Source organism: Elephas maximus, chromosome X, assembly GCF_024166365.1.
Source record: "Elephas maximus indicus isolate mEleMax1 chromosome X, mEleMax1 primary haplotype, whole genome shotgun sequence".
NCBI lineage: Eukaryota > Metazoa > Chordata > Mammalia > Proboscidea > Elephantidae > Elephas > Elephas maximus.
Genome location: NC_064846.1, coordinates 45,188,721 through 45,215,767, shown reverse-complemented (window position 1 = coordinate 45,215,767; position 27,047 = coordinate 45,188,721). Strand labels below are relative to the sequence as shown.

Genomic DNA, 27,047 nt, shown 5'->3' with positions numbered 1-27,047 from the left:
ATCTACCATGGCCTCCACCAGACTGAGTCCAGCACAACTAGATAGCGCCTGGCTACCACCACTGACTGCTCTGACAGGGATCACAATAGAGGGTCCTGGACAGAGCTGGAGATAAATGTAGAAAAAAATCCTAACTCAAAAAGGAAGACCAGACTTGCTGTCCTGACAGAGACTGGAGAAACCCTGAGAGTATAGACACCGGACACCCTATCAGCTCAGTAATAAAGTCACTCCTGAGGTTCACCCTTCAGCCAAAGACTGGACAAGCCCATAAAACAAAATGAGACTAAAGGGGCACACCAGCCCTGGGGCAAGGACTAGAAGGCAGGAGGAAACAGGAAAGCTGGAAATAGGGAACCCAAGGTGGAGAAGGGAGAGTGTTGACATGTCGTGGGTTTTTTAACCAATGCCATAAAGCAATATGTGTACTAACTGCTTAATGATAAACTAGTTTGTTCTATAAACCATCTAAAGTACAAAAAAAAAATTTAAGGGTGGAGGTAGAGCCCAGTGTGTGAGCATGTGAGCAGCTTACTCTTCCATCTGACTGTTCATCTTGATCAACCCTTAAATCCAGACCAAGGTGCTCTGGGTACCAAAATCCCCAATGCGTATCCCTTGGGTGGCACAGAATCAGTCTAGTTTTCCCACTGGTAACCTTCTTGGGGTAACAGAGAAGAGTGTCCTTGCACCACTCCTGCAAGAGGAAGAAATAACTCTCCACGTTATAAATCCACAATCAAATTTCTTCCATATAGACACAAAGGCCCATGTGTAGGCTTGAAAATTTGAGAACTGGAGTAAAATTGTATGGTTGTTGATTTATTCAGTCTAGTGCTTAAACAATTGTCTGTGGCTATAATTGCATGGGACTAGAATCAGCTCTTCTGGATGTATTGACTGCCCAACAGATGAATGGGGACATTATCTAGAGCCAGCCTGTGTGTCTCTTATGTCTGGGGTGTCATTGCTTCAAGGGTTCACAAGGCAGAGATTGCATTGCTATATTGTGTGTACATTCTCTGGGATAATGCCACATGAAGACAGAAGCATGACTGGAGTTGATTGATTGTATAATTGGTAATTTGCCCTCTGTATGCAGTTCTATCAGGAGAAAGACAACTAACCAGAAGCACTCCTGTGTCTACATGGCAAAACATATATAGAGCCACACACACAAAAAAATGTAATCAGTCATTGAAATACTTGGTTTTTACTAGGTTTGGGGAGCATTTAGCCCCCAAGGAGGGAAAGATCAGACCTGCAGTTTATTTTCATTTAGCCCACAGGTCAGACATTAAGAGATGATCCCATTTATGTGTGGAACTGGGCACACAAACATGACGTTTAAAGTACTTTGTGGATATATTTTTAAAATGATAAGACAAGAATGGTTTTCCATGGGAGATCTTTATCTTCGCAAAAATATAATGATGATGGTGACAATGGCAATGATGGTGATTATGATAATAATAGCTAGCATGTATTCAGTCCTCAAAAAGACTACCTTCAACTACAGAGCTTCATTTAGAGATGCTTCTGAAAGAGAAAAAGAAAGTATTTTAGGAGTGCTTGCACTGCTGAACTTTAAATAGAAATTAAAATTCTGTCAACCTTTACCTACTGTTATAATATAAATGATTGCATTATTTTCTTAAAAAAAAGTCAATATGTTAGATCTTTGCCTTTTGGGACTTTGGCAAACACCAAGCTCTTTCTCTCTTTTCTGCTCTTGCCTTCTCCCCTCTGCTCATCCCTTTATTTTCTTTCATCTTCCTCTTCTTTGTCCTTCTTTAAGTGGCCATGCATAGAAAGATGAAAGATGTTTTTTATTTGTGGCACGGTCCCTGTTTATATCCTGCTCTAAGTAACACAGACTATAAGGCCATTTGAAAACTTCTGGATTACTAAAAAAAACTTTAATATTCACTGCATCACAATGTTTAGGGTAAATAAATTAAGTCTGGATCCAACCAGATTCTGTATCAGGCCAGTTCTGACTATTTTACATACTTTCATAGAGAAGTACATGTGTACATTATATTTAATGTGTGTGTGTGTGTGTGTGTGTGTGTTGGAATTGAGCATGAAGGGTTTGAAATGACCCCACATTGATCTTGCAGGCCAGCACTCCACTTCTAAAAGATTTACAGCCATAACTTACAGTCTGTATCCCTCAAATACTTGGGGATGATAAGCCAGGCTGAAATAGCTTTCCGTTTTAAAGTAGATGCCCAGTGCCCAACCTTTATTTTTAAAAAGAATGCCCCAGTGCCTAAGAGAAAAACAGGTTCACTTCAATTCCAAAGGATTTTAGTGACGTTGTAAGCATTCTAATAAGTGTCTTTGAACCTTATGAAAATGAGATACACTGAAGCATGGAAAGAGCATCAACCAAAGAACACCCAGAGAGTCAGATCAGTCTCTGAGCTCTCGGCCATCTGAATTCTAAGAGATGATTTAAGTAGAGCCCGTCACAAACTATCAGCTGCTGCTCTCTTTGTCATAAAAGGTAAACAAAAACAGCATCTTCAGGTGAAAAGAAATCCACCCCAAATGAACCGAATTTAAAGTAAACTGGTTCATGCTTTCCCACCCTGGCCCAAATTATTCTAGGTGCCCTACAAGGAGTCACCTTATTATGTGAAAGGAAGTAATTAAATAAAAGTACTTTGCTCCTAAGTCTTGAGCTCATTGCTCTCCACGATCAACCTCCTAATAAGTACTGCTTTGATAATATGGGTCTGGGAAGTGTTTGATTTATAACCTCCAATGCTAGGTTTGGAAACCCTGGTGGCGTAGTGGTTAAGTGCTACGGCTGCTAACCAAATGGTCGGCAGTTCGAATCTGCCAGGCGCTCCTTGGAAACTCTATGGGGCAGTTCTACTCTGTCCTATAGGGTCGCTATGAGTCGGAATTGAATCGATGGCACTGGGTTTACTGGGTTAATGCTAGGTTGATTACCGAAATAAAATTTATAGTCTATTGTGAACGACTGTTTTTGGAAGGGGGCCTGGGGAGAGACCATGTGTGTGTGTGTGTCTGTGTGTCTGTGTGTATCCACATGTGAGTGTCTGTGTGTGGATGTGGAGGCTGGGGCCTAAGCACAGCAAAATTATGAAGTGAAGTTTGTCATTAGCATGCTCTGTTCTCCACCAACTATGGGTGCCCTAGTTGTCTTGATGGCTCTGGCTATAGTACTCCTATTGACCTAGCCACATACACGACAAACTGCCTTGGACATATCTTTCTTCTTGTCCTCTATAACAATTTGCCTGTTCTGAATCTTGTTAATTAGGTAGCATTTACTAGCTCATAATGAATGTCATTCGGGGCTGAAGAAATATATCTTACAGCTGCTGTTGAGTGAATGTTGACTCCTGGTGACCCCATGTGTGTCATAATAGAAATATGCTCCACAGGATTTTCAGGGGCTGATTTTTCAACAATAGATCGCCCAGCCTTTCTTACAAGGCATCTCTGGGTGGACTTGAGCCTCCAGCCTTTTGGTTGGATGAGACCTGATTTCCTCATTTCAGTGGGAACCCTGTCCCTCTTCTCTGCTGCTGGCTTAGCTCCTGCCTCTGGCGGTGCAAGGAATGGGGCCCTGTGTAAGTGAATAAGGCACCCCAGCTGGTTGCATCTGTCACATGCTCAGGCTGCCTGTGATGTTTCTTAAAGCCACTACCACTGATACCTTCTCCTATGGAAGTCTAAGAAATAGCTTCTGGGGAAGAGATGAGTCTGTTGCAAGCTTGCTTACCATTTCATTGAGCTCATTTCCATTCCTTCTCTTTTGCAGATCACTAATGTGGGTTGCCTACACAAATGGAAAGAAGTGGCTCCAATTAAAAATGCATGGGGCTGTTCCTTAAGAAATGCACAGTGGGAAACCATCCAGGAACACTCTAGAATTCACAGTGATCTTTATGGCTTTGCTTCCTAGATTCTACTTGGAACTTAATATGCCTAAAACAGAAAGGCCAAGTGGGCTGGTATAGTGAGACTGTGGGAGACTCACAGAGATGGGGCTCACTTTGTCCCAGGCTCCTTTTCTTTCAAACTGATCAGAGAAGTATCTTGGCTCTAGTACGTTACATCTCAAGGACCTTAGAGTTGGAAAGAATCATGGAGATTGCTTATTACAACCTACCTCTTAGTACTGTATTCCTAATGGGTGATGGTCCAATTGCTGTTTGAACAGTCCCAGTTACAGGGAGCTCATTGCTCTTTGAGTAGACTATTCTGTTGTTTATATGATATAAAAGATGTGAGAGGCAGCTATTTAACTGGAAAGAGCATGGGCTTTTCCAGAAAGACCTGGATTGGTTAGTTTCTTTCTTCCTTCAAGGCTTCCTTTTACTTTCTTATTCAACAAGCATTTTATAATCCCTTTGCCAGCAGAGAGGAGAAGGGGGATAGGGATGGAAATCTGTTCTAGGTAGAGGAAACAGACTATGTGAAGGCCCAGAGACAAGAAATAGGCAAGAAAGAGGAGAGCATGGCATGTGTTAAAAGATAATTTTCAGGGAAAGGTAAAATCATGACTCTCATACAGGTATAAAAATAAATACATGCTTAAGAATTTATTTTACTCATATGGTATAAGAGAACCAGGCAGATGTTATAACTGGTTCAAAAGAAGACTCAAAACAGGACAGATTTATAAACTAAAGGAATATTGAGATGAATTGCAAATAGAGACAAAGCTGTTTTTTCAGAACGGGACAGAATTTACATATCTATTAGTTACCTACAACTAGAAAGAGTTGCAAAGTAGCTCAAAAAAAATGATAAACAGGACTAGAATCTGATAACCCAGGAGAGAGTGCAATAGACAATGCATAATTTTCCATTGAAACAACTTTTTTTTCTATTCATATTTGAATAATTAAAAGATATTCTATGTGGCCACGGGCAATTCCAAGTAGTGAGTGGTTATAAAGAGTTAAGTAATGGCCAGATCATGAAGGACTTTGTAAGCTAAGCTAAGAATTTTAAGCAGAGAGATACCATGATCAGATTTATTAGAAAGATCACGCTGATTACATGGCAGAAATAGGATTGAATGTACGGAGAACAAGTTAAACCGTAGTGAGCTGGATTCGAATCCTTGCTTTGCTGCTACTAGCTGCAGGGTCTTAGGTGAATTACTCAACCTTTCTGAGTCTCCATTTTCTCTTCTGGAACACAGATAATAATACCTTCCTTGTGAGATTATTGTGAAGATTAGTAATTATGTACACAATAAGTCTGGCAGGGAGTTGACAGTATATATTAATTTCCTTCTGCCCTGTTCCCATTTCACAACCAAATTGTTAGAAAAATTGTTAGAAGCTTTTTATACTGAGCTGAAATTTGCTTCCCTTAATTCCTGTGATTGTGGAGGTCCTACTAGGGCTATTCAAAAGAATATAGAATAAGTCTAACTGCTCTTGCCTTCACGTATTTGAAAAGAGACCTCTTATTTCCCTTAATTCTTCATTTTCAAAACTAATCTTTCTCAATAACTTCACAAGTTCTTTCTCGCTCCCGTGGCATGCGGAAATGAAATGAACATAATACTCCAGGTATGGTTGAATCAGTATATAATAAAGTGGAACAATAAACTCTTGATCTGGGTAATAAACCTTTGTTTATATAACCTAAAATTACATTAGCCTTTTCAGCAACCATGTCATATGGTTGGTTCATTTTTACCCCATAGTTAACAAAAATGCTCAGGTGTTCATATTTTTCATATGAACACCTGCTTAAGTGAGTTCTCCTTCATTCAGAACATACGTGATGACATTTTTACCTTAAAGATAGAATTCTGTTTTGCCCACTAAATGTCATTCCTGTTTGTTTTGGACTAACATTTCTAGATTCATTTTACATATATATATATATATATATATATATATACATACACACACACACACACTATAATACAATACTATTATATCAATTATATTATGTATTTTTAATTGTAAAATGTCGTATATACTCATTCAAATATGACAAAGCAGTGGTTTCTTCACAGGAAGAGGAATAGAAGACAGAATGTCTCAATGGATGAAATTTTACTGATAACATGTCCAAAGTACGTGAGGCAAAGTCTTGCCATCCTTACTTCTATGGAACTTTGTAGCTGTACTTCTTCCAAGACAGATTTGTTCGTTCTTCTGGCAGTTCATGTTGTAATACTCAATATTCTTTGCCAACACCATAATTCACATACATGAATTCTTCTTTGGTCTTTCTTGTTCATTGTCCAGCATTTACATACATATGAAAAGAATTGACGCCTTTGAATAGTGGTGTTGGTGAAGAATATTGAATATACAATGGACTGCCAAAAGAATGAACAAATCTGTCTTGGAAGAAGTGCAACCAGAATGCTCCTTAGATGCAAGGATGACAAGATTACATCTCATGTACTTTGGACATGTTACCAGAGGGATCAGTCCCTGGAGAAGGGCATCATGCTTGGTAAAGTAGAGGAATGGTGAAAAAGATGAAGACCCTCAACGAGATAGATTGACACAGTGGCTACAATAATGGGCTCAAGCATAACAACAATTATGAGGATGGAGCATGATTGGGTAGCATTTCGTTCTGTAGTACATAGGGTCACTATGAGTTAGAACCTACTCGACAGCACCTAACAACAACAACAACATGAGGAGATTGAAAATACCATGGCTTGGGTCAGGCACACCTTAGTCCTCAAGTGACATATTTGCTTTTTAACACTTTAAAGAGGTCTTTTGCAGCAGATTTTCCCAATGCAATACATCATTTGATTTCTTGACTGCTGCTTCTGTGGACGTTGATTATGGATCAAAGTAAGATGAAATCCTTGACCACTTCAAACTTTTCTCCATTTATCAGGGTATTGCTTTTTGGTCCAGTTTTGAGGGTAATGAAATGTGAAAAGACCTACAGTTAGAAAAATCAAAAGGGAAGAAGATACTCAGCATTTCTGAAGCTGAAAGAAATGAATAAATAATTCAAGCTTTGAGTTGCAATATTGAAGGATTCTATAGACTCATAGGGTCGCTATGAGTTGGATTCGACTCGACGACACTGGGTTTGGTTTTGGTTTTTTATGGGCAACAAATTGAACGACGCAGAAAGCATCAAAAGAAGGTTGAAAGAATATACAGCGTCACTGTACCAAAAAGAATTGGTGGATGTTCAACCATTTCAAGAGGTAGCATATGATGGTACTTAAGGAAGCTGTACTGAAGTCACTTGCGAAAAACCAGGCTCTGGGAATTGATGGATACCTATTGAGATGCTTCAACGAATGGATGTAACACTGGAAGCACTCACTTGTCTATGCCAAGAAATTTGGAAGACAGCTACCTGGCTGCCCATTCCAAAGAAAGGTGATCAAGCAATGCAGAAATTATTGAAGAATATCATTAATATCACATGCAAATAAAATTTTGCCAAAGGTAACAGACATATTAATAGATGCTAACATTTTATCTTATTTCCTTCACATTTCTGCCTCTTCTCCTTTCTATTAAAGGAGGAAATAAAATGTCATATAGCTGGGTCCCCACATAGTAGTCATTCCTCCTCCCCTAGTTCCCAGGGGTACGAATATTTATACTCACATATCATACATATGTATGTATAAATATATACGTACATATATAGCCTATGTGTGTGTGCACATAAATAATAATATATTATTTCCAAGTGTTTTAAATCTTTACATAGGTGGTATCAGTGTCTTTTTGGAATTTGCTTTTTTTATGAAACATTATGTTTGAGTTTTATGTGAGTACTATAGATCTAGTTTATACATTTCGACTGCTGTTTAGTACTCCATTGTATGAAGAAGCCACAGTTTAATTATCCATCCCTCCTGTGGGACAGTTAGATGATTGCAACCTTTTTTTGCCATACCAGTGAAGCAAAGCATACCCTTCTACATGTTTCCTTGTGCACATGTGTGAGAGTTTCTTTAAGATAGACCACTGGAAGTAAAATTACTGTGATGCAAGATACGGCATCTTAAATAGTACCAAATTGCTCTCCAAAATAGCTGTACAGATTTATATCCCTAACAGAAATGAATTAAAGACCCAATTTCCTCAAATCATCGCCAATCCTTGGATCCAACAGGCCAGGATTAGGGTTGAGGCACGTGAGAATCATAGAAATCCAGGGTCAGATCTTGTCTTTATTTAAAATTTGATACTTTGTTCATCATGAGGATTTTTTGGCATTAATTTTGAATTTCTAAAATGCTGCCTTGAAATATTATTTATCTTGATTCCTGAATTTTTTTTTTTTTGGCCCCCTTTAAATTTTGTGCCTCATAGCGAGTCTGTCCTATAGAGTTGCTATGAGTCAGAATCAACTCAGCAGTGGGTTTTTTATTTTTTTGGTTAAAGTTTGCGCCTGACGAGAGTGTCTCACTCACCTCACCCCAGTCCCAGTTCTGTGGTGTTGATCAAATTTATTCTTTCCAGTCTGATGGGTGTGAAATGGTCTTTCGTTATTCTAACTTGTGTTCGCCTGATAATTAATAAAATTGAGCATCTTTTCCTATATTTATTAATCACCCATTTTTCTTCTTCTGTGAGGTGTCTGTACATATCCTGTAACCACTCTTCTGTTAAGTGGTTTGCCTTTCTAAATTAATTTATAGAATTCCTATATATTCTGAGTTAAAAAACAAAACAAAACAAAAAAAACCTTTGTTGGTTTTATGCATTATACATATCTTCTCTCAGTCTGTAGCCGGTCTTTTCACTTTGATTATGGTGTCTTTTGTCATACAGAAATTTATAATTTCAATATATCAAATTCCGCCATCTCTTCATTTATGACTTGTGCATTTTTATGTATTTTAAGATTTTTTTCTGCCTAATATCAGAGCTATGAGTTGGAATCGACTCCACGGCACTGGGTTAATGTCAGAGCGCTTCTCTCTTCTAAAATTTTTAAAATTTTGTGTTTCATATTTAAATCTTTAATTAATCAGAGTGAAATAGGAGTCTAATTTTATCTTTTTTCATATAGCTAGTTGTTATCTATTTATTGATAAAATTTATCAAATTTATTTATTGATTAGTTCATCCATCTTTTTAAAATTAACTTGTAATGGCATCTCTGCTTCAGATAAAGCTCAGATATATAAAGTGGGTCTGTTTCTAGGTTCTTTGTTATGTTTTATTGGGCTATTTATCTATTCTTGTACCAACACGGTACTTAAAAAACAATTATAGCTTTATAGTAAGGCTTGATTTTACAGGAGGTAAATTTTCCCTCTATTGTTATCATTGTTCAAAATTTTCCTGGCTACTCTTCACCTTTTATTTTTTAATATAACTTTTAGAGTGAACTTTTTAAGCAAAAGTTTTGTTGGAATTGAATTGAATTCATAGATTAATTTGGAGAAACTTATAATCTTTGCAATATTGATGTTCCCATTGATGAACATGGCACATAAATGTGAATGTTTCTCCATTTATGTAGACCTTCATTTTATGTTTTCAATAATATTTTATAATTTTCTCCTTAAAGTCTTTTGTTTCTATTGTTAAATTTATCCTGTAGTGCATGTAGCATTTTTTTCTATTTTAAATAATATCTGTATATTTTATTTCACTTTGAATTATTTGCTAATGGTGTATAAGATCACAGTCTTTGCATTTTAATTGCATATATAGCAACCTTTTAGTTTTAAGATCTTGTAGTTTTTCTTGGGTTTTCTATATAGACAATCATATTATCTCCAAATAATAGCAGTTTCTTTTTTCTTCTTTCCTACACTGACATGTTTGATTTCATTTTCTTATTTAATTGTGTTGGCCAGGTCCCCCGGTACAGTATTGAACAAAAACAGTAATACGGGTGTTCTTTACTTACTCTTGAGCTTAATGGAAATATTTTAAATGTATTGCTATTCAGTTTAACGGTCATCATATATTTTCTGGTAGTTAATCTTTATCAGGTTAAGGAAATTACCTTTTAGTCTCAATTTTCTGAGACTTTTTTTCTTGAAAGGGTGTTGATTTTTATCAAATATGTTTCCTGCAACTGTCGACTTTGTATCAACTTATTTTTCTCTTTGATATAATAATGTTTAAAGACATACATAGTATGCTTCAATGGAATGCTAAACCATTCTTTCAGTCTTCGGATATAATAAAATTGGTCATGATATGATATATAGATGTACTGGTTGTCTATTAATTTATTTCATATTTTTCATCTGTGTTCATAATTGAGATTGGCCTATAATTGTTCATGATGTTGCTTATTGATCCAGTTGTGAGGATTTTTGTTTTCTTTATGTTGAGATGTAATCCATACTGAAGGCTGTAATCTTTGATCTTTGTCAGTAAGAGCTTCAAGTCCTTTTTGCTTTCAGCAAGCAAGGTTGTGTGATCTGCATGTTGCAGTTGTTAATGAGTCTTCCTCCCATCCTGATGCCAAGGCCTTCTTCATATAGTCCAGCTTCTCAGATTATTTGCTCAGCATTCAGATTGAATAGGTATGGTAAAAGGATACAACCCTGACACTCATCTTTCCTGATTTTAAACCATGCAGTATCCCCTTGTTCTGTTTGAATGACTGCCTGTTGATCTGCGTACAAGTTCCGCATCAGCACAATTAAAAGTTCTGGAATTCCCATTCTTTGAAATGTTGTCCATGATTTCTTTTGATCCACACAGTCGAATGCCTTTGCATAGTCAATAAAACACAGGTAAACATCTTTCTGGTATTCTCTACTTTCAGCCAAAATCCACCTGACATCAGCAATGATATCCCTCATTCCATGTCCTCTTCTGAATCCAGCTTGAACTTCTGGCAGTTCCCTGTTGATGTACTGCTGCAACCATTTTTGAATTATCTTCAGCAAAATTTTACTTGCGTGTGATATTTTGATATTGTACCATAATTTCTGCATTCTTTGGATCACTTTTCTTTGGAATGGACACAAATATGGATCTCTTCCTGTTAGTTGCCCAGGTAGCTGTCTTTGAAATTTCTTGCCATAGACAAGTGTCTTAGGCTGGGTTCTCTAGAGAAGCAAAACCAGTAAAGCATATAAATATCTATATAGAGAGATTTATATTAAGAAGATGGCTCATGTTGTAGTGGCTGGAACATTTCACGTCCATGGGTCAAGCTGGAGGCTTCTCCTGATTCATGTAGCCACAGGGGCTGGTGAACCCAAGATCAGCAATTCAGACAGCAGGGCTATTTCTCACAGACTGCAAAGACAGATGAATCCCAAGATTGGCAGGCAAGACGGCAGGTAATCTGCTAGCTCAAGTCGCAAGAACCTGAGGTCAGGTGAACAGGAGCCAGCTGCAGGATCCAGAGTCAGCAAAAGCCTGTGAGCTTTGCCAGAGTCTTTCTATATTGGATGCAGGCCACACCCCCAAGGGAAACTCCCTTTCAACTGATTGGCCACTTACAGCACATCCCATCATGAAAGTGATCACATTATATCAAATGTCATCATGGAGGTGATCACATCATTATTATACCATTGCCAAACTGCATTCTAACTGCCAATTCACTGAGAATCATGGCCCAGCCAAGTTGACACATAACCTTAAAAATCACGAGTGAGCACTTCCAGCGATGCATCTGTTTGTTGAAACATCTCAACTGGTGTTCTGTCAATTCCTGAAGCCTTGTTTTTCACCAAGACCTTCAGTGCACTTTGGATTTCTTTCTTCGATACCATAGTTTCTTGATCATATGCTACCTCCTGAAATGGTTGAATTCTTTTTGGTACATTGAGTCTGTGTATTCCTTCCATCTTCTTTTGATGCTTTATGTGTTATTTAATATTTTCTCTGTAAAATTCTTCAATGTTTCAATTCGATGCTTGGATATTTTCTTCAATTCTTTCAGCTTGAGAAATGCTGAGTGTGTTTTTCCCTTTTGGTTTTCTGACTCCAGGTCTTTGCCCATTTCATTATAATAATTTACTTGGTCTTCTCAAGCCATCCTTTGAAATCTGTTCAGCTCTTTTACTTCATCATTTCTTTCATTTACTTTAGCTACTCTACTTTCAAGAGCAAGTTTCATAGTCTCTTCTGATATCCATTTTGGTCTTTTCTTTCTTTCCTGCCTTTTTAATGACCTCTTTCTTTCTTCATGTATGATGTGCTCCATGTCATTCCACAACTGGTCTGTCTTCGGACATTAGTGTTTAATGTGTCAAATCTATTCTTGAGGTGGTCTCTAAATTCAGGTAGAATATACTCAAGGTCGTTCTTTGGCTCTTGTGGACTTGTTCCAATTTTCTTCAGCTTCAGCTTGAACTTGCATACGAGCAATTGATGATCTATTTTGCAGTCATCCTCTGACCTTGTTGTGACTGATGATATCAAGCTTCTCCATTGTTCTCTTTCCACAGATGTAGTTGATTTGATTCCTGTGTATTCCATCTGGCAAGGTCCATGTGTGTAGTCACTGTTTATGTCGTTAAGAAAAGGTATTTGCAATGAACGTCGTTTGTGTTGCAAAATTCTATCATGTGATCTCCAGCATCATTTCTATCATCAAGGCCATATTTTCCAACTACTGGTCCTTCCTTTTTTTCCAACTTTCACGTTCCAATCATCACTAATTATCAATACATCTTGATTATGTGTTTGATCAGTTTCAGACTATAGAAGTCGGTAAAAATCTTTAATTTCTTCATCTTTGACATTAGTGGTTGGTGTGCGTTTGGAGGGGGTATTATATTGGTGAAGTGTTACCACAGTGTTGATAATGATTATGGAAGTTGGGGCTGAGTTTCTACAGGAAATTTTACTTAAAGACAAAATTTAATACAATTGTAGCCAAATTAACATAATCACCATTCCTACTATATCCTGTCATCAGTGTTTCTAGCTTTGAATATCCAGGCAAATGATTATCTTCAAGGCTGCAGAAAATGAACATATATACATGTTCATTTCTAGTCACCTTTCCTAGTCACTCAAGCCTCATTTTTCTTGCCTCAACCCGGCTATAGCTATGTATTTTTTTTTTTTACATTTATTGTACTGATCTTAAGCACAATTTCAGAAACTTTTTTTTTTTTCAGATTTAGGGCTCAGGAACATAAAGAACCCCAAGAATATCTACTATTAGGTAAGCAACTTTGCTTCTTGATGTATGGGTAGTCTGAGGGGCTAATCTAGCCTCATTCAGAAACATCCAGTGGTTATTTGATGTAAAGCATTAATTTAAACCCTTCTGCCTCATTCTAGGGAACTTCTAATTTGATAAAGTATCACTAAGGTCAAAAGGAGCCCTGGTGGTGCATTGGTTAAAAAAATTGACTGCTAACCTAAAGGTCAGCTATTCAAAACCACCAGTGATTCCTCAGGAGAAAGATGTGGCAGTCTGCTTCTGCAGAGATTTACAGCCTTGGAAATGCTGTGGGGTCACTATGAGTCAGAATCAACTCAACGGCAATGGTTAAGGTCAAACCTTAACTTTAATTCATTTGTGAAATTAACATTAATAGAATATTTGAAACATATCAGGTACTGTGCTAGGCATTGAGGATATAAGAATGAAAAGCGCACTGCAGACTAATAGGGTGATTATAAAGCAGAATGCTAAATACATTGGTATGGAGAAGCATAGGGTACAGAGGCCGTGGCTTCAGAGGAGATCACACAGGTGGGTTAAAGTGGGAGACTTGAGGCACAACAATATTTGAGGTTTGAGCAGAGCAAGAGGATCCAGAACAAGTCACCAAGGATGAATGGCCAGAAAAGGAGAGAAACTGGGGAAAGGATATTTCAAAGAAGTCAAAGGAGGAGAGAGGTTTAAGGAGGGAGTGATCAGCAATGTTAAATGGAACAGAGAGGTCAAGTAAGAACATGATAGAAATGTGTCCATTGAATTTTGAATTATGGAGATTACTGGTGACTTCAGGAAGAGTAATTTCAGTGGAGTCATGAAGATGAAGCAAATTGTCAGTAAGTTGAGGTATTAATAAGAGACGAGAGCGTGACGACGGTAAAATTTTCTTCCAAAAAGCTTAGCTGGGAAGGAAAAGAGAACAAGAGGATGGCAGCTAGAAGGATATCATGGATTGAATTGTGTCCCCCTAAAGTATGTGTCAACTTGGTTAGGCTGTGATTTCCAGTATTGTGTGGTTGTCCTCCATTTTGTGATTGATGTGATTTTCCTATGTGTTGTAAATCCTACCTCTATGATGCTTGTGTTAGTAATCTAGTGCTGCCATAACAGAAATACCAGAAGTGGCTGGATTTATCAAAGAGAAATTTATTTTCTCAAGGTCTGGTAGGTTACAAGTCCAAATTCAGGGTGTCAGCTCTAGGGGAAGGCTTTCTCTCTCTGTCGGTTCTGGAGGAAAGTCCTTGTCCTCAATCTTCCCCTGGTTGAGGAGCTTCTCAGGCGCAGGGACCCCGTGTTGAAAGGACGTGCTCTGCTACTGGTGCTGCTTTCTTGTGATTGCTTCCCTGCCTTTACCTTGGATCAGGGAGGTGACCTGAGTGAGGGTGGTATTAAAATCCCACCCTAATCCTCTTAACATAAAATTACAATCACAAAATGGAGGACAACCACACAGTAGTGGGAATCATGGCCTAATCAAGTTGATGCACACATTTTGGGGGGACATATTTCAATCCATGACAATGTTAATAAGGTGGGATAGGCAGCAGTTATGTTAATGAGGCAGGACTCAATCCTCGAGATTAGATTGTGTCTTGAGCTAATCTCTTTTGAGATATAAAAGAGAAAAGCCAGCAGAGAGACAAGGGGACCTCCTACCACCAAGAAAGTAGTGTCAGGAGCAGAGGGCGTCCTTTGGACCTGGGGTTCCTGCATCGAGAAACTCCTAGTCCAGGGAAAGATTGATGAGACAGACCTTCCTCCAGAGCCGATAGAGAGAGAAAGCCTTCCGCTAGAGCTGATGCCCTGAATTTGAACTTGTAACCTACTAGACTGTGAGAAAATAAATTTCTCTTTGTTAAAGCCATCCACCTGTGATATTTCTGTTATGGCAGCACTAGATGACTAAGCAAAAGGGGTTGTAGGTTAAGGAGAATTATTGATTTTGTTTAATGTGGGCGAAACTTGACCATGTTCCTATGCTGTAGGAAGAGTCATTAGGAGTGGGTGAGGTTGAGAATAAGTAGAGGGAGGAGGTGCTTTATAGAGCAGTGTCCTTGAGGATGGTGGAGTTGATAGGATCAAGTGGACAGACTGGATTTGGACTGGAGTGAAACCTCACTGTTTGGGACTAGAGAAAATGAGTCAACAGTAGGGGTGGTTGCTGGGGCGGAAGGTCTCTCCTGGTGGTCTTGAATTTCTCAGTGAAGCAAGAGGCTTGGGCATCTGTAGATAGTAAGAGGAGAGACGGTAGTCTGGCCTAAACCATGGTGTCCAGGAGAAGATATGGAAAAAAATAAAGATGACTACTACGAACAATAATAAAAAATATTTGGAAAGCTCTATTTCATAGCCCTAATACTTTGGAATTTTTAGGCTAGTGTGTCAGGAAACAGGCCATCACCAAACAAAGCTCAGCTCCAGGGCCATGCTGGGTTATTGAGGCAGATAAGGTCTCTTGAGATGTTTCAAAAAACAGATGCAGCACTGGAGGTGCTCACTCGTCTATGCCAAGAAATATGGGAGACAGCTTCCTGGCCAACTGACTGGAAGAGATCCATATTTATGCCTATTCCCAAGAAAGGTGATCCAACCGAATGTGGAAATTATAGAACAATATCATTAATATCGCACGCAAGCAAAATTTTGCTGAAGATCATTCAAAAACAGCTGCAGCAGTATATCAACAGGGAACTGCCAGAAATTCACGCTGGTTTCAGAAGAGGACGTGGAACCAGCGATATCATTGCTGATGTCAGATGGATCCTGGCTGAAAGCAGAGAATACCAGAAGGGTGTTTACCTGTGTTTTATTGACTATGCAAAGGCATTCAACTGTGTGGATCATAACAAACTATGGATAACACTGCGAGGAATGGGAATTCCAGAACACTTAATTGTACTCATGAGGAACCTTTACATAGATCAAGAGTAAGTTGTTTGGACAGAACAAGGGGATACTGATTGGTTTAAAGTCAGGAAAGGTGTGCGTCAGGGTTGTATTCTTTCACCATAGCTATTTAATCTGTATGCTGAGCAAATAATACGAGAAGCTGGACTATATGAAGAAGAACGGGGCATCAGGATTGGAGGAAGACTCATTAACAACCTGCTTTATGCAGATGACACAACCTTGCTTGCTGAAGGTGAAGAGGACTTGAAGCACTTACTAATGAAGATCAAAGACCACAGCCTTCAGTATGGACTGCACCTCAACATAAAGAAAACAAAAATCCTCACAACTAGATCAATGAGCAACATCATGATAAAAGGAGAAAAGATTGAAGTTGTGAAGGATTCCATTTTACTTGGATCCACAATCAACAGCCATGGAAGCAGTAGTCAAGAAATCAAAAGACCCATTGCACTGGGTAAATCTGCTGCAAAGGACCTCTTCAAAGTGTTGAAGAGCAAAGATGTCACCCTGAAGACTAAGGTGCGCCTGACCCAAGCCATGGTATTTTCAATCACGTCATATGCATGTGAAAGTTGGACAGTGAATAGGGAAGACTGAAGAAGAGTTGATGCCTTTGAATTGTGTTGTTGGCGAAGAATATTGAATATACCATGGACTGCCAAAAGAATGAACAAATCTGTCTTGGAAGAAGTGCAGCCAGAAAGCTCCTTAGAGGCAAGGATGGTGAGACTGAGTCTTACATACTTTGGACATGTTGTCAGGAGGGATCAATCCCTGGAGAAGGACATCATGCTTGGCAGAGTACAGGGTCAGTGGAATAGAGGAAGACCCTCAACGAGGTGGATTGACACAGTGGCTGCAACAATGAGCTCAAGCATAACAACGATTATAAGGATGGCGCAGGACCAGGCAGTATTTCATTCTGTTATACATAGGGTTGCTATGAGTCAGAATCGACTCGACAGCACCTAACAACAACAACAAAGGTCTCTTTTTGGAGGCTTCCAGTTTTCATCTCTAACCAGCTCCTCTCATACTGCCGGTGCCAAAACTGGGAAATATGCCTATAAATGATGATGATAAATAGGAAGAATAGGTAACATTTGGTGCCCTGGTAGCATAGTGGTTAAGAGCTTGGCTGCTAACCAAAAGGTCAGTAGTTCAAATCCATTAGCCGCTCCTTGGAAACCCTATGGGGCAGTCTACTTTGTCCTATAGGGTCATTATGAGTTGGAATCGACTCTATGGCATACAACAAGAACAGCTAACATTTATTAGATTCCAAAAGCCAGCTCTTTACATGGATGAGAGTCAGCTGACTAGATGAGTTAATCCATGGAAAGTGATAAAGCATGCATATGTGTGTGTATTGTGTCTACCATATACTTATTCATATATACTATAAACATAATATATGTATGTATAACATATCAGAGTCTCAGTGGCACAAATGGTTAAGCACTAAACTACTAACCAAAATGGTGGTGATTCAAACCCACCCAGATGGACTTTACAAAGTCTACTCTCCCTGAGCATCTCAGAAGAAAAACCTGGTGATCTGCTTCCAAAGGGTCACGCCTTTTAAAACCCTGTAGAGCATAGTTCTACTCTGCACACATGGGGCTGCCATGAGTCAGAATCAGCTGCTTTGGTTTTTGTTTGTCTTTCATGTATAACATATATACTCCTCCACGTTGTACCTGGTGTTTAGTAGGAACTCTGATTTTTCCTTTCTTCTACCCATTATTACTCCTCCCTACCCACCTACTCCCATGGGGCTGGGGCAGGAGAGAGGTGAATGCAGAAGGGGTCTCTTTGTCATTATCCCTGGTAATAGACCAGTTAGTGGAGGAGAGAGATGCTCTTGGAATTCTCTTTGGATTTATTGTCTAAGGTTTGTCTCCCCATTCAAGTTTTCATTTCTTTGAGGACAGAGCCCATGCTGCACCTCTTTTTGTGTCCAGTGCTGGACACAGGCAGATGCTAAAAAACCTCTTTTGGGCTGGGCTCAACTTCAGAGGTTATCATCACCATCAGCTTTTTCAGCAATTGCTGCGGCAGGCCTTGGAGCCACGACTTAGGAGTTCTTGGAGCCACCAGGGGTGCCTCTCCTGGCAGCACTCTGCTGGGGATGGGGTACCACCCCAGGAGGTTGAGGGCCTGTATCCTGGAGGCAGCTCAGCCACTGATCTGGTCAGGTGACCCTGCACACATCTCTCTGCTTCCCTGGCCCTCAGGGTCATCACCTATAAAACGAAGGTCATAATCCTTGCTCTTCCTACTTCACAGAGGATCTCTAAGGACCCAGTTTGGATGACAGTCATAAAAGCTCTTTGCAAAGTGAAAGGTGTGCATATGTGAAGGGATGTTAACTCCCAGGGCCAGAGCCTGACTGTGTAACCTGGGCATATGGGGCTTTTACCTTGTTATCCTACTCTTTAACCAATATCCATGATTCAAGCTGGTACTGCATGTGGAATATTCTGTCCTTTGAGATCCTCAGGGACAGGAGACTTTGTAAAGTAGTGAGGTAACTGTCAACTCATGGTGTAGTGAAATATCGTATGGTGGTGTTCATACTTGGGTTTCTTCAAACACTGCCTGGCTAACAGCAATCAGGTCAAAGACAGATGGATGATGGGCAAACGTGGTCTACGTTCACTTCCCTAGCAACTCTCCTTCTCCTTGCCCCATCCTTGCAATGTAGTTGGTCCCCAGAGTTCTGCTTTAAACCCTCTTCTCTTCCATTCTTTTTCATCCTCTCCTTCCTCCCTGAGTAACCTCGTCCACTCTCTTGGCCTTTGGTACCATCTCCCAAATCTGTACCTCCAGCTCAGAGCTCTGACCTTAGCCCCAGACTGGCATTTCCACTCAGGTGTCCATCCCACAGGCACCCCAAACTCACCTTGTCCAAAATCTAACTCTTCCCTTCCCACTTCAAACCTGCTGCTTTTCCTTCTGCTTGGAGCTACGGGAAAGGGAAGGTCCCAGGAACAGGAAGGGAGATGTTTGAAATTGAGGGCATGGTCTAGGCCCCTTTATAGATGTTGCCTTAGAAATTAAAGGAACAGCAAGTCCCAATCAGACAACCTCAGTTCAAAGACAATGGGGCTCCCTCTCTTGTGAGAGTGAGTAGAAAGGAATAGGAGTTGGAGGCTAGAGAGCTGGTTGGAATACAGACATAGCTTTTTGTTAACTTGCTTCACTTTAAATTCATGACCACTAGCCTCAGCTGAACCCTCGGTGCTGACTGCCACTCCTATTCATTTCCCTGGTCCATTCACTCTCCCATTCTTCATACCCTTCCCTCCTCTTCAGACCTCCTACACCTCCTCCCGCATCCTCTCTTGCAGTTGCTGACCTTCTGAAGTAGTCAGAAGAAAACCTGAGGTTCCTTTGGCGCCTCAAAATCATCATATTCCAACATGAACTCATCATCACCTCTACCTCCACTCTGAGTCCATTCCTGTTCTTGACTTCCAAATTTCTGTTAATAGCATCACCATTTTCCCAGTCATTCAAGCTCCAAACCTTAGGCATCTTCCTCTTACTCCCTCCTGCCCTGTGAAGGCACTTGTAAATTCTGTTCACTCCATCTTCAAAGAATTTGCCTCTGGCCTCTAGGACCTCATTGTCTCCACTTGACTGTAACCACATCCTAAGTAATTCTGAGAGATGCTTAAGAAATTTACTCAGCACATAGCTAGGGAAGTTGTAGGTTGCAGATGGATAATTGTCCATTTAAACTGTCAGGCTGGCTTAAGGAGAAAATCTAGGAAAGGACTGGAGAAGAACCTCCTTTCCATGTTCCTGATCTGGAGAGGAGTGGGTAATGCAGAGTGAATTATAGACTTCCTCAGGATATTAAGGTAAGAATCCATAGCCCCATTCCCATTTTACAAATCAGCCCAGTGAGGCACACTCAACTTTTTTGAGATTTTGTTTCCTCCTTGGAAACTCTATGGGGCAGTTCTACTACTGTCCTATAGGGTTGCTATGAGTTGGAATCAACTTGGCAGCACTGGGTTTTTTTTTTTTTTTCTCTCATCTTATAAAATAAAGTCTTTGGAGTGGATGAACTCTCAATTCCCTCTCAGCCCAAGATTCTAAATCTTTTGCTCAAAATCACACTGCACATCACGGAAAAAGAAGAGACGGGAACTAATGCTTCCTAAGTATCTCCGGTATCAGGCTCTTTATATCCATATGTAATGAAATCCACACGACAGTTCTGTGAGATAAATACTTTTATGCCTGTTTTTCAGTTGGAGAAGCTGAGATTCAACCAGATTACATTAAAATTTTTCAGAGTCATACAATTGATAGAGATTGGGCTTGACTACAGGTCTGTCTTCAAAGATTGTCTCCCAGGTTTAGACATAGAACTCACAACCTGTTATTTTCATTTAGTTGCCTTTCTTTGATCCCAAGCTGCAAGATAGTTCATTTTCAAACGATGTATACCAAACCAAGTTGTCTAAACATTATGTATAATCATTTGAGCTCTGGAGCTCACTTTTCTTTTCCTCTCACTGTCCTATTCACTTCTAGCCACACATTGCTGTAATCTCGAAGTATGGGGTTTCCTCCAGGGAAAAACAGAATTGTGCATAGCTTTGTGGCATGAGCAGGATTAATTACGGAAAAGGAGAATTAGAATGCTAAGTGATAAACATTTTTAACATCATTCAAATGAAATTATTGGCAGCATCCTTAGAGAAGACCCACTCCTCTTCCTTTTTCTGTGCAAATCAAATCCACCTTTCTTGACCCCCCACAACCAGAAAAACTTCATTGCAAAAATTCATCTTTAGATGAAAAAGTTTAAACACATTCACGGGGGTCACATGCATCAGTTGGAAGATGAAAGAATCAACCTCTGCCAGACCCTTTGGAATCTTCTGATATGCCACAACAGGTTTGAGTGATTTTTTTTTTTTACAGTTACCAATGGGTCAATTAAAGCTTTTTCTATAATACTGCAAAACCACAAAACATTTTATTAGTTAAAAAAATGTAGTCATATCTGAATTTCTGCTTTTTAATTCCATTGATAACAAATGACCATTCTGATGAACACAATCAGGAGGGGGTGCTTCAAGACAAAAATACTCAGATTCTTCTTATTTTTTTTTTTTAGGACAGTACCATGACCCAACAGGATCCCCAGGGAGGGGAACATAGGACAGGTAAACTTTGTTGGGAAGAAGAGAGGTTCTGCAGTTTGTTATAACCAAATTAGCATACTGTTTTATTAGCCTATTTAGCAATAATTTATTTTAATAATTAATTACTGTTAATCATTTAATTAATAAATATACATATAGGCTTGTTAATTTATTTTGTTTTATTTATTATGATTTTATTAGCATATTATTTTATTCTCTTTCTGTCTTTCCAAGGCTAAGTCTTCCTCATCCAGATGGCTAGCAGACAGGCCTGTGTCAGTTACTGAAGGGAAAATGGATTGGCAAATGGGAGGTGGCATGGTGATGCTTGGTGCCTGAAAGGAAAAAGAATTCTGATTGGAGAAAGGAGGGGACATACACCAAAGAGAGTAGGGCTGTCTGGAGCTTTAAGCTAGAGAAGTGAGTAATGTGAAATGCCACTTCTTTACTGTACCACAGGCAGTAAAGAAAGGGCATTTGAAGGGCAGTGGGCTCTTTTCAAGGCACTTCAGTCACACAGAGGTAACTGATGCATAAAGCCAGCCGTACTTATGAGAGATCATGGTTCCTGAGGGGTAAAGAAGCACAGTCAACAATCACTGAGGCACGTGCTCTAAGCTGTGGAACTGCTGTGAAATATTTGATCCTGGAGAGAGCAAAAAACAGAATGAAACAATAATAGTCCACATCAGTTACGGTTTGCAGGAAAGATAAGAACAGCACAATGGGAACTAGTGTTGATATTCTCTGATGGGATTAAAGAGAGCAAGCAGGGCTTTTAGAGACAAAAGGATATGATGGGAGAATTCAGCAATTTGCAAGTAAAACAGAGTGTGAGATTAGCAATGACTTCATAGGGTATACAATTAATTTAAATCATGCATGAAAAACTTTCAGCACAGAGTCTGGTACATGGTAAGCATTCATCAAGTGCTATCATTTGTTGAAGGTGACATTGACAGTTTTCAGTGTATACTACACGGAAGGTGGCAGATCATGGTGGTTAAGATACGAACATAACTTCTGGAGCGAAGCTGTCTTTACTTGAACACCGGTTCTGCTTTGTCACCTTGGGCAGGTAACTTACCCTTTACATGCCTGAGTCTTCTCATCTGAAAAATGGGGATGATAATGGTAATTATCTCATAGAATTTTTAGAGGATTAAATAAGTGAAATGCGTGTAATGAGTGCTAGAACATTGCCTGGCACATAGGAAAACCTCAATAAGTGCTGGTTTCTATTATGTGCTAGGTACCATGTTAAAGGTTTTATATGCTTTATCTCATTTAATCTTTAAAAGCCCTATGAAGTAGGTACTATTATTACCCCTGTTTAATAGAAGAGGAAATTGAGGCTCAGATAATTTAAATTCTGGTTAGTAATGTGTCCAAGGAGCCCTGGTGGCACAGTGGTTAAGTGCTTGGCTGCTAACTGAAAGGTCAGCGGTTTGAACCCACCAGATGCTCCACTAATCTGCTTCCGTAAAGATTACAGCCTTGGAAACCCTATAGTGCAGGTTTACTCTGTCTATAAGGTCACTATGAGTCAAAATCAACTTGATGGCAAAAGGTTTACTAATGTATCTAAGACTATATCACTAGTATATAACTCAAATTCAGGTCTGTTTGACTCTAATGGCCTTTAATCCTCTTAACCTATTAAATAAGGCTTGCTTCTCACAGGAGAAGTTCATGTTTGGTGCACTGGAGGGAGGAACAGTAGGGAGGTAGCTAGCCTGGTGGGGAAGGTAACTTTGATGAGATACATTGAGTTTGAGATGCTGGAGGCGGACTTTCAGGGAAGAATGTCTTGCAATTTTCTGTGGAAAGGAGATGTGTTACCTTTAGAGGGAAGGAGTCTGTTTCAGAGTCCAGGCTGTAAACACTTCAGGGGATTTCTAGTGCTTAATTAGAAACTTAGGCCATATGTTAAAATAGCGATAACACTATCTTCTACTTTAAAGGCCAAAAAAGCTAATGAAAAGAAGTGGTAAAATGAAGAGCAAACCTCCTGATTGAAAAAGGGCAGTCATGCCAAACAAATGCAATATTAAGAGTCAAACAGGAAACAAGGTTAGGAACACAAAATAACAGAAGTAGGTGGGATTGAAGAAGTCTCATAGGTCACATCCATAGCTATAGAGTAGGGCTTAAGAAGTAGGGCACCAGCAGTGTGGAAATATCCTAGGATCTTAACCACTTGACTGTACTTGGTTAGGGTCTCCCTTTCTAGGATGTTTGACTTACAGATTAGTTCCTGCTTTCTTGTTTACTTTGAGAGTGTTTGCAATCCAAAAGTCTATTTTTGGAATTTACTTTTTTATCTCTAGAAAGTTCCCCATGATCAAATAAGAATAACCTTAGTAATAAGATAATAATCATAGCTAAAATTAATAGAACACATATCACGAGCCAGGCTGTATACTAAGTGCTTTACGAAAACTAACTCACGTAATGCTCACAACAACTCTGTGAGATAGGTGTTAGGATTATCCCCATTTTATTGATGAGGAAACTGAGGCACAGAGAAATAATAGAATTTACCCAAATCATACAGCTGATAAGTTGTAGAGCCAGAATTCAAATTCCAACAATTTGGTATTAGCATCTACAGGTTAATCACTACAAAATACTGCCTCATGAGGTCATTATCTGCCACTTTTTTTTTAACACCTTAGTGTGAGCTAATTTTGTTTTGTTTTTTTCCTCTCTCTTTCTTTTCCAGTGTGATTGCTAGCTGAGAGCTGGCTACAGAAAAACCTGAAGTCACCAAATTCACAATGGGAACCAGCCACAAAGCTAAATAAGATTGTGGGCCTCCAGGAGAGGAGGTATTGAGGTGAAAGAGGGGAGTGTGCTAGTTAGATCAGCTTTGCGCAATTCCTAGAGTTAACCATGGTCCTTTCTTGTTCGTTATGATCAACACTTGTGGCAGATTCTTCTCTGAGAGATAATTCAACATAGGGATTATCAGCACCAGCTACTGAGGCAAACAAAACTGGGTTTAAATGTAGGCTCTGAAATTTGCTAACCATGTCATTTTGTGTAAGTTATTTAACCTCTCTATGCATCAGTAAAAAAAAAAAAAAAAAGCATCAGTAATACCGGTAAAATGATGAGAAAAATAGTGTCTATCTCACAAGATTGTTGGAAGGAAAAATGAAATAATTGATGTTTTTTTTTTTAAAAAAAAACTTGTACGGAGCAAGCATTCAGTTCCTTTTGCTATTGTTATTCCCTCTGGGGAGCTTTTGGAAGCCTCAGTAGTTCATTTCTGAGCCGGATTCACCAGCCATTCTTTCCTTTTCCTGTCTTCTTTTAGAAGGTCTCCAAGGTGCCCATTCATTAGTCTCCAAGGATATTCTTTTCCCTGCACTTGGCTTTTAATTTAAAGGAAGGAGACATTTATCCAGATCCATCTACCTTTTGACAGGCTTCACCACATGTTTTGCTGAAATGTATCAGTAAATCCAATCATTTTGCTCAGGGGCTAGAAGTGAAAGCAACCATGAACAAGAGATTGATGTTGAAAAGACACTGAGATGGCAATAACTGTTTTCTTAATGAAGACGTTCCCAAAGTGGGCTCTGTGGAACATTAGTCTCAAGAGATGCTCCAGGGGAAAAAATACGTTTCCATTGCCAAAAAGTTTGGAAAACAGAGCATACTATATCTCCTTCCTCAGGAGCCCTGGTTGTGCAGTGGTTAAAGTGCTTGGCTGCTAACCAAAAGGTCAGCAGTTTGAACTCACCAGCCACTCTGTGGGAGAAAGATGTGGCAGTCTGCTTCTGTAAAGATTTACAGCCTTGGAAACCCTATGGGGCAGTTCTGCTCTGTCCTATGGGGTCTCTATGAGTCAGAATTCAACCTGACGGCAATGAGTTTGGTTTGGTTTGGTTTGCTTAGGTTAGGTTATATCTCATTCTTAGAGATCCATACTCAACACTAGTGTATTAAAAGCTCTGAATAGTTCTGCAGTAAGGAAATGTGTTTAATTCTGTTTTACCTAACACTTAGAAATTAATTTAACCTCAAAACCTCTTTTCTGCTATCACAGTGAAAAATTAGCTTGATGCAATGGTCACCTCCAAATGTGCTAACAGTCAGGCTACCCTAGAGGCCATGGAACGGAAATAATTACAGACCAAATTAAGATGCTTGAAGCAAATGGTATATTGAATTAATTTAATGCACACAGTGAAAAACAAGGTAAAAAGAGATGGTTAAGTCAACACACTTAGGATAGGAGAATGTAAGTGGGGTGGAAAAATCTCATTTCCTGAATTCTGGTTATTTAATGTTCACATCCTCTCTCTCTTTCATGCTCGTTTAATGTTCATATCCTCTCTCTCTCTGTCTCTTTCTTGCGCAGTCTTTCTCTCTCTGCTGAATCAGACTTAGTCACTCATGATGTGGTTATAAGGACTAGACATAAGGGGGAGCAAAGGAATTCAGTAGATGGAAGTTCTCTGAAGCCAACACATACGCTTGCTGTATGGGAGAGAGAGAGGGGCAACTGTGTCTGGCCATAACTGTAACATGATGAGGATTTCAGGATTTTTTCCTGTGGATCTAAGGCAGAGGACATGTGGGGCCAGAATAGATGTCACCAATGGGTTGCCCATCTAGTAATAATATAGCCGTCAGGGTGGTATGGTCTCTGCTTTATGACTATTAACAACCTGTGTTATGCAGATGACACAACCTTGCTTGCTGAAAGTGAAGAGGACTTGAAGCACTTACTAAAGAAGATCAAAGACCACAGCCTTCAGTATGGATTGCACCTCAACATAAAGAAAACAAAAATCCTCACAACTGGACAAATGAGCAACATCATGATAAACAGAGAAAAGATAGAAGTTGTCAAGGATTTCATTTCACTTGGATCCACAATCAACATCCATGGAAGCAGCAGTCAAGAAATCAAAAGATGCATTCCATTGGATAAATCTGCTGCAAAGGACCTCTTCAAAGTGTTGAAGAGCAAAGATGTTACCTTGAAGACTAAGGTGCGCCTGACCCAAGCCATGATATTTTCTATCGCATCATATGAATGTGAAAACTGGGCAGTGAATAAGGAAGACCGAAGAAAAATTGACGCCTTTGAATAATGGTGTTGGAGAAGAATATTGAATATGCCATGGACTGCCAAAGGAACGAACAAATCTGTCTTGGAAGAAGTACAACCAGAATGCTCCTTAGAGGCAAGGATAGCGAGACTGCGTTTTGCATATTTTGGACATGTTGTCAGGAGGGATCAGTCCCTGGAGAAGGGCATTATGCTTGGCAGAGTGCAGGGTCAGCGGAAAAGAGGAAGACCCTCAACGAGGTAGATTGACACAGTGGCTGCAACAATAAGCTCAAGCATAACAACGATTGTGAGGATGGCTCAGGACTGGGCAGTGTTTCGTCCTGTTGCGCATAGGGTCGCTATGAGTTGGAACCAACTCGACGGCACCTAACAACAACAAGGTCTTGTTAGTCATTCTATCTATAAGTAACTCTCTTATTTGTTCTGTCCTTTTTAATCTATGCTCAACACACATATGTTCCATTTATTCTTTTTATAACATGTCTCACAGATTACTAATTTACTTGCTAACTATCTTGTCACATCTTATGAGTTTCTCTAGCAGAAGGGAATATTCTTTTTTTAAAAATAATTTTTATTGTGCTTTAAGTTAAAGTTTACAAATCAAGTCAGTCTCTCACATATAAACTTATATCCACCTTACTACATACTCCCATTTACTCTCCCCCTAATGAGTCAGCCCTTCCAGGCTCTCCTTTCCTGACGGTTTTGACAGTTTCTAACCCTCTCTACCCTCCCATATCCCCTCCAGACAGGAG

At 39.4% G+C, this 27,047-nt stretch overlaps 1 long non-coding RNA gene across 3 annotated transcripts in view; it reads left to right on the top strand.

The window, feature by feature from the left end:
* LOC126069211 (uncharacterized) overlaps nucleotides 1–26,353 on the top strand; it is a 166,423-nt gene extending 140,070 nt beyond the window's left edge. The window contains exons 1-5 of one of the 3 annotated variants that reach the window (XR_007515888.1): nucleotides 13,066–13,113; nucleotides 21,170–21,218; nucleotides 22,147–22,275; nucleotides 23,923–24,028; nucleotides 25,893–26,353. This is a non-coding gene — a long non-coding RNA (uncharacterized LOC126069211). Of the gene's footprint in view, nucleotides 1–13,065; nucleotides 13,114–21,169; nucleotides 21,219–21,444; nucleotides 21,618–22,146; nucleotides 22,276–23,922; nucleotides 24,029–25,892 lie in introns of those variants that run through there. The other 2 variants (XR_007515887.1, XR_007515889.1) reach the window with 2 other exon arrangements.
* The last annotated feature ends 694 nt before the right edge of the window (nucleotides 26,354–27,047 follow it).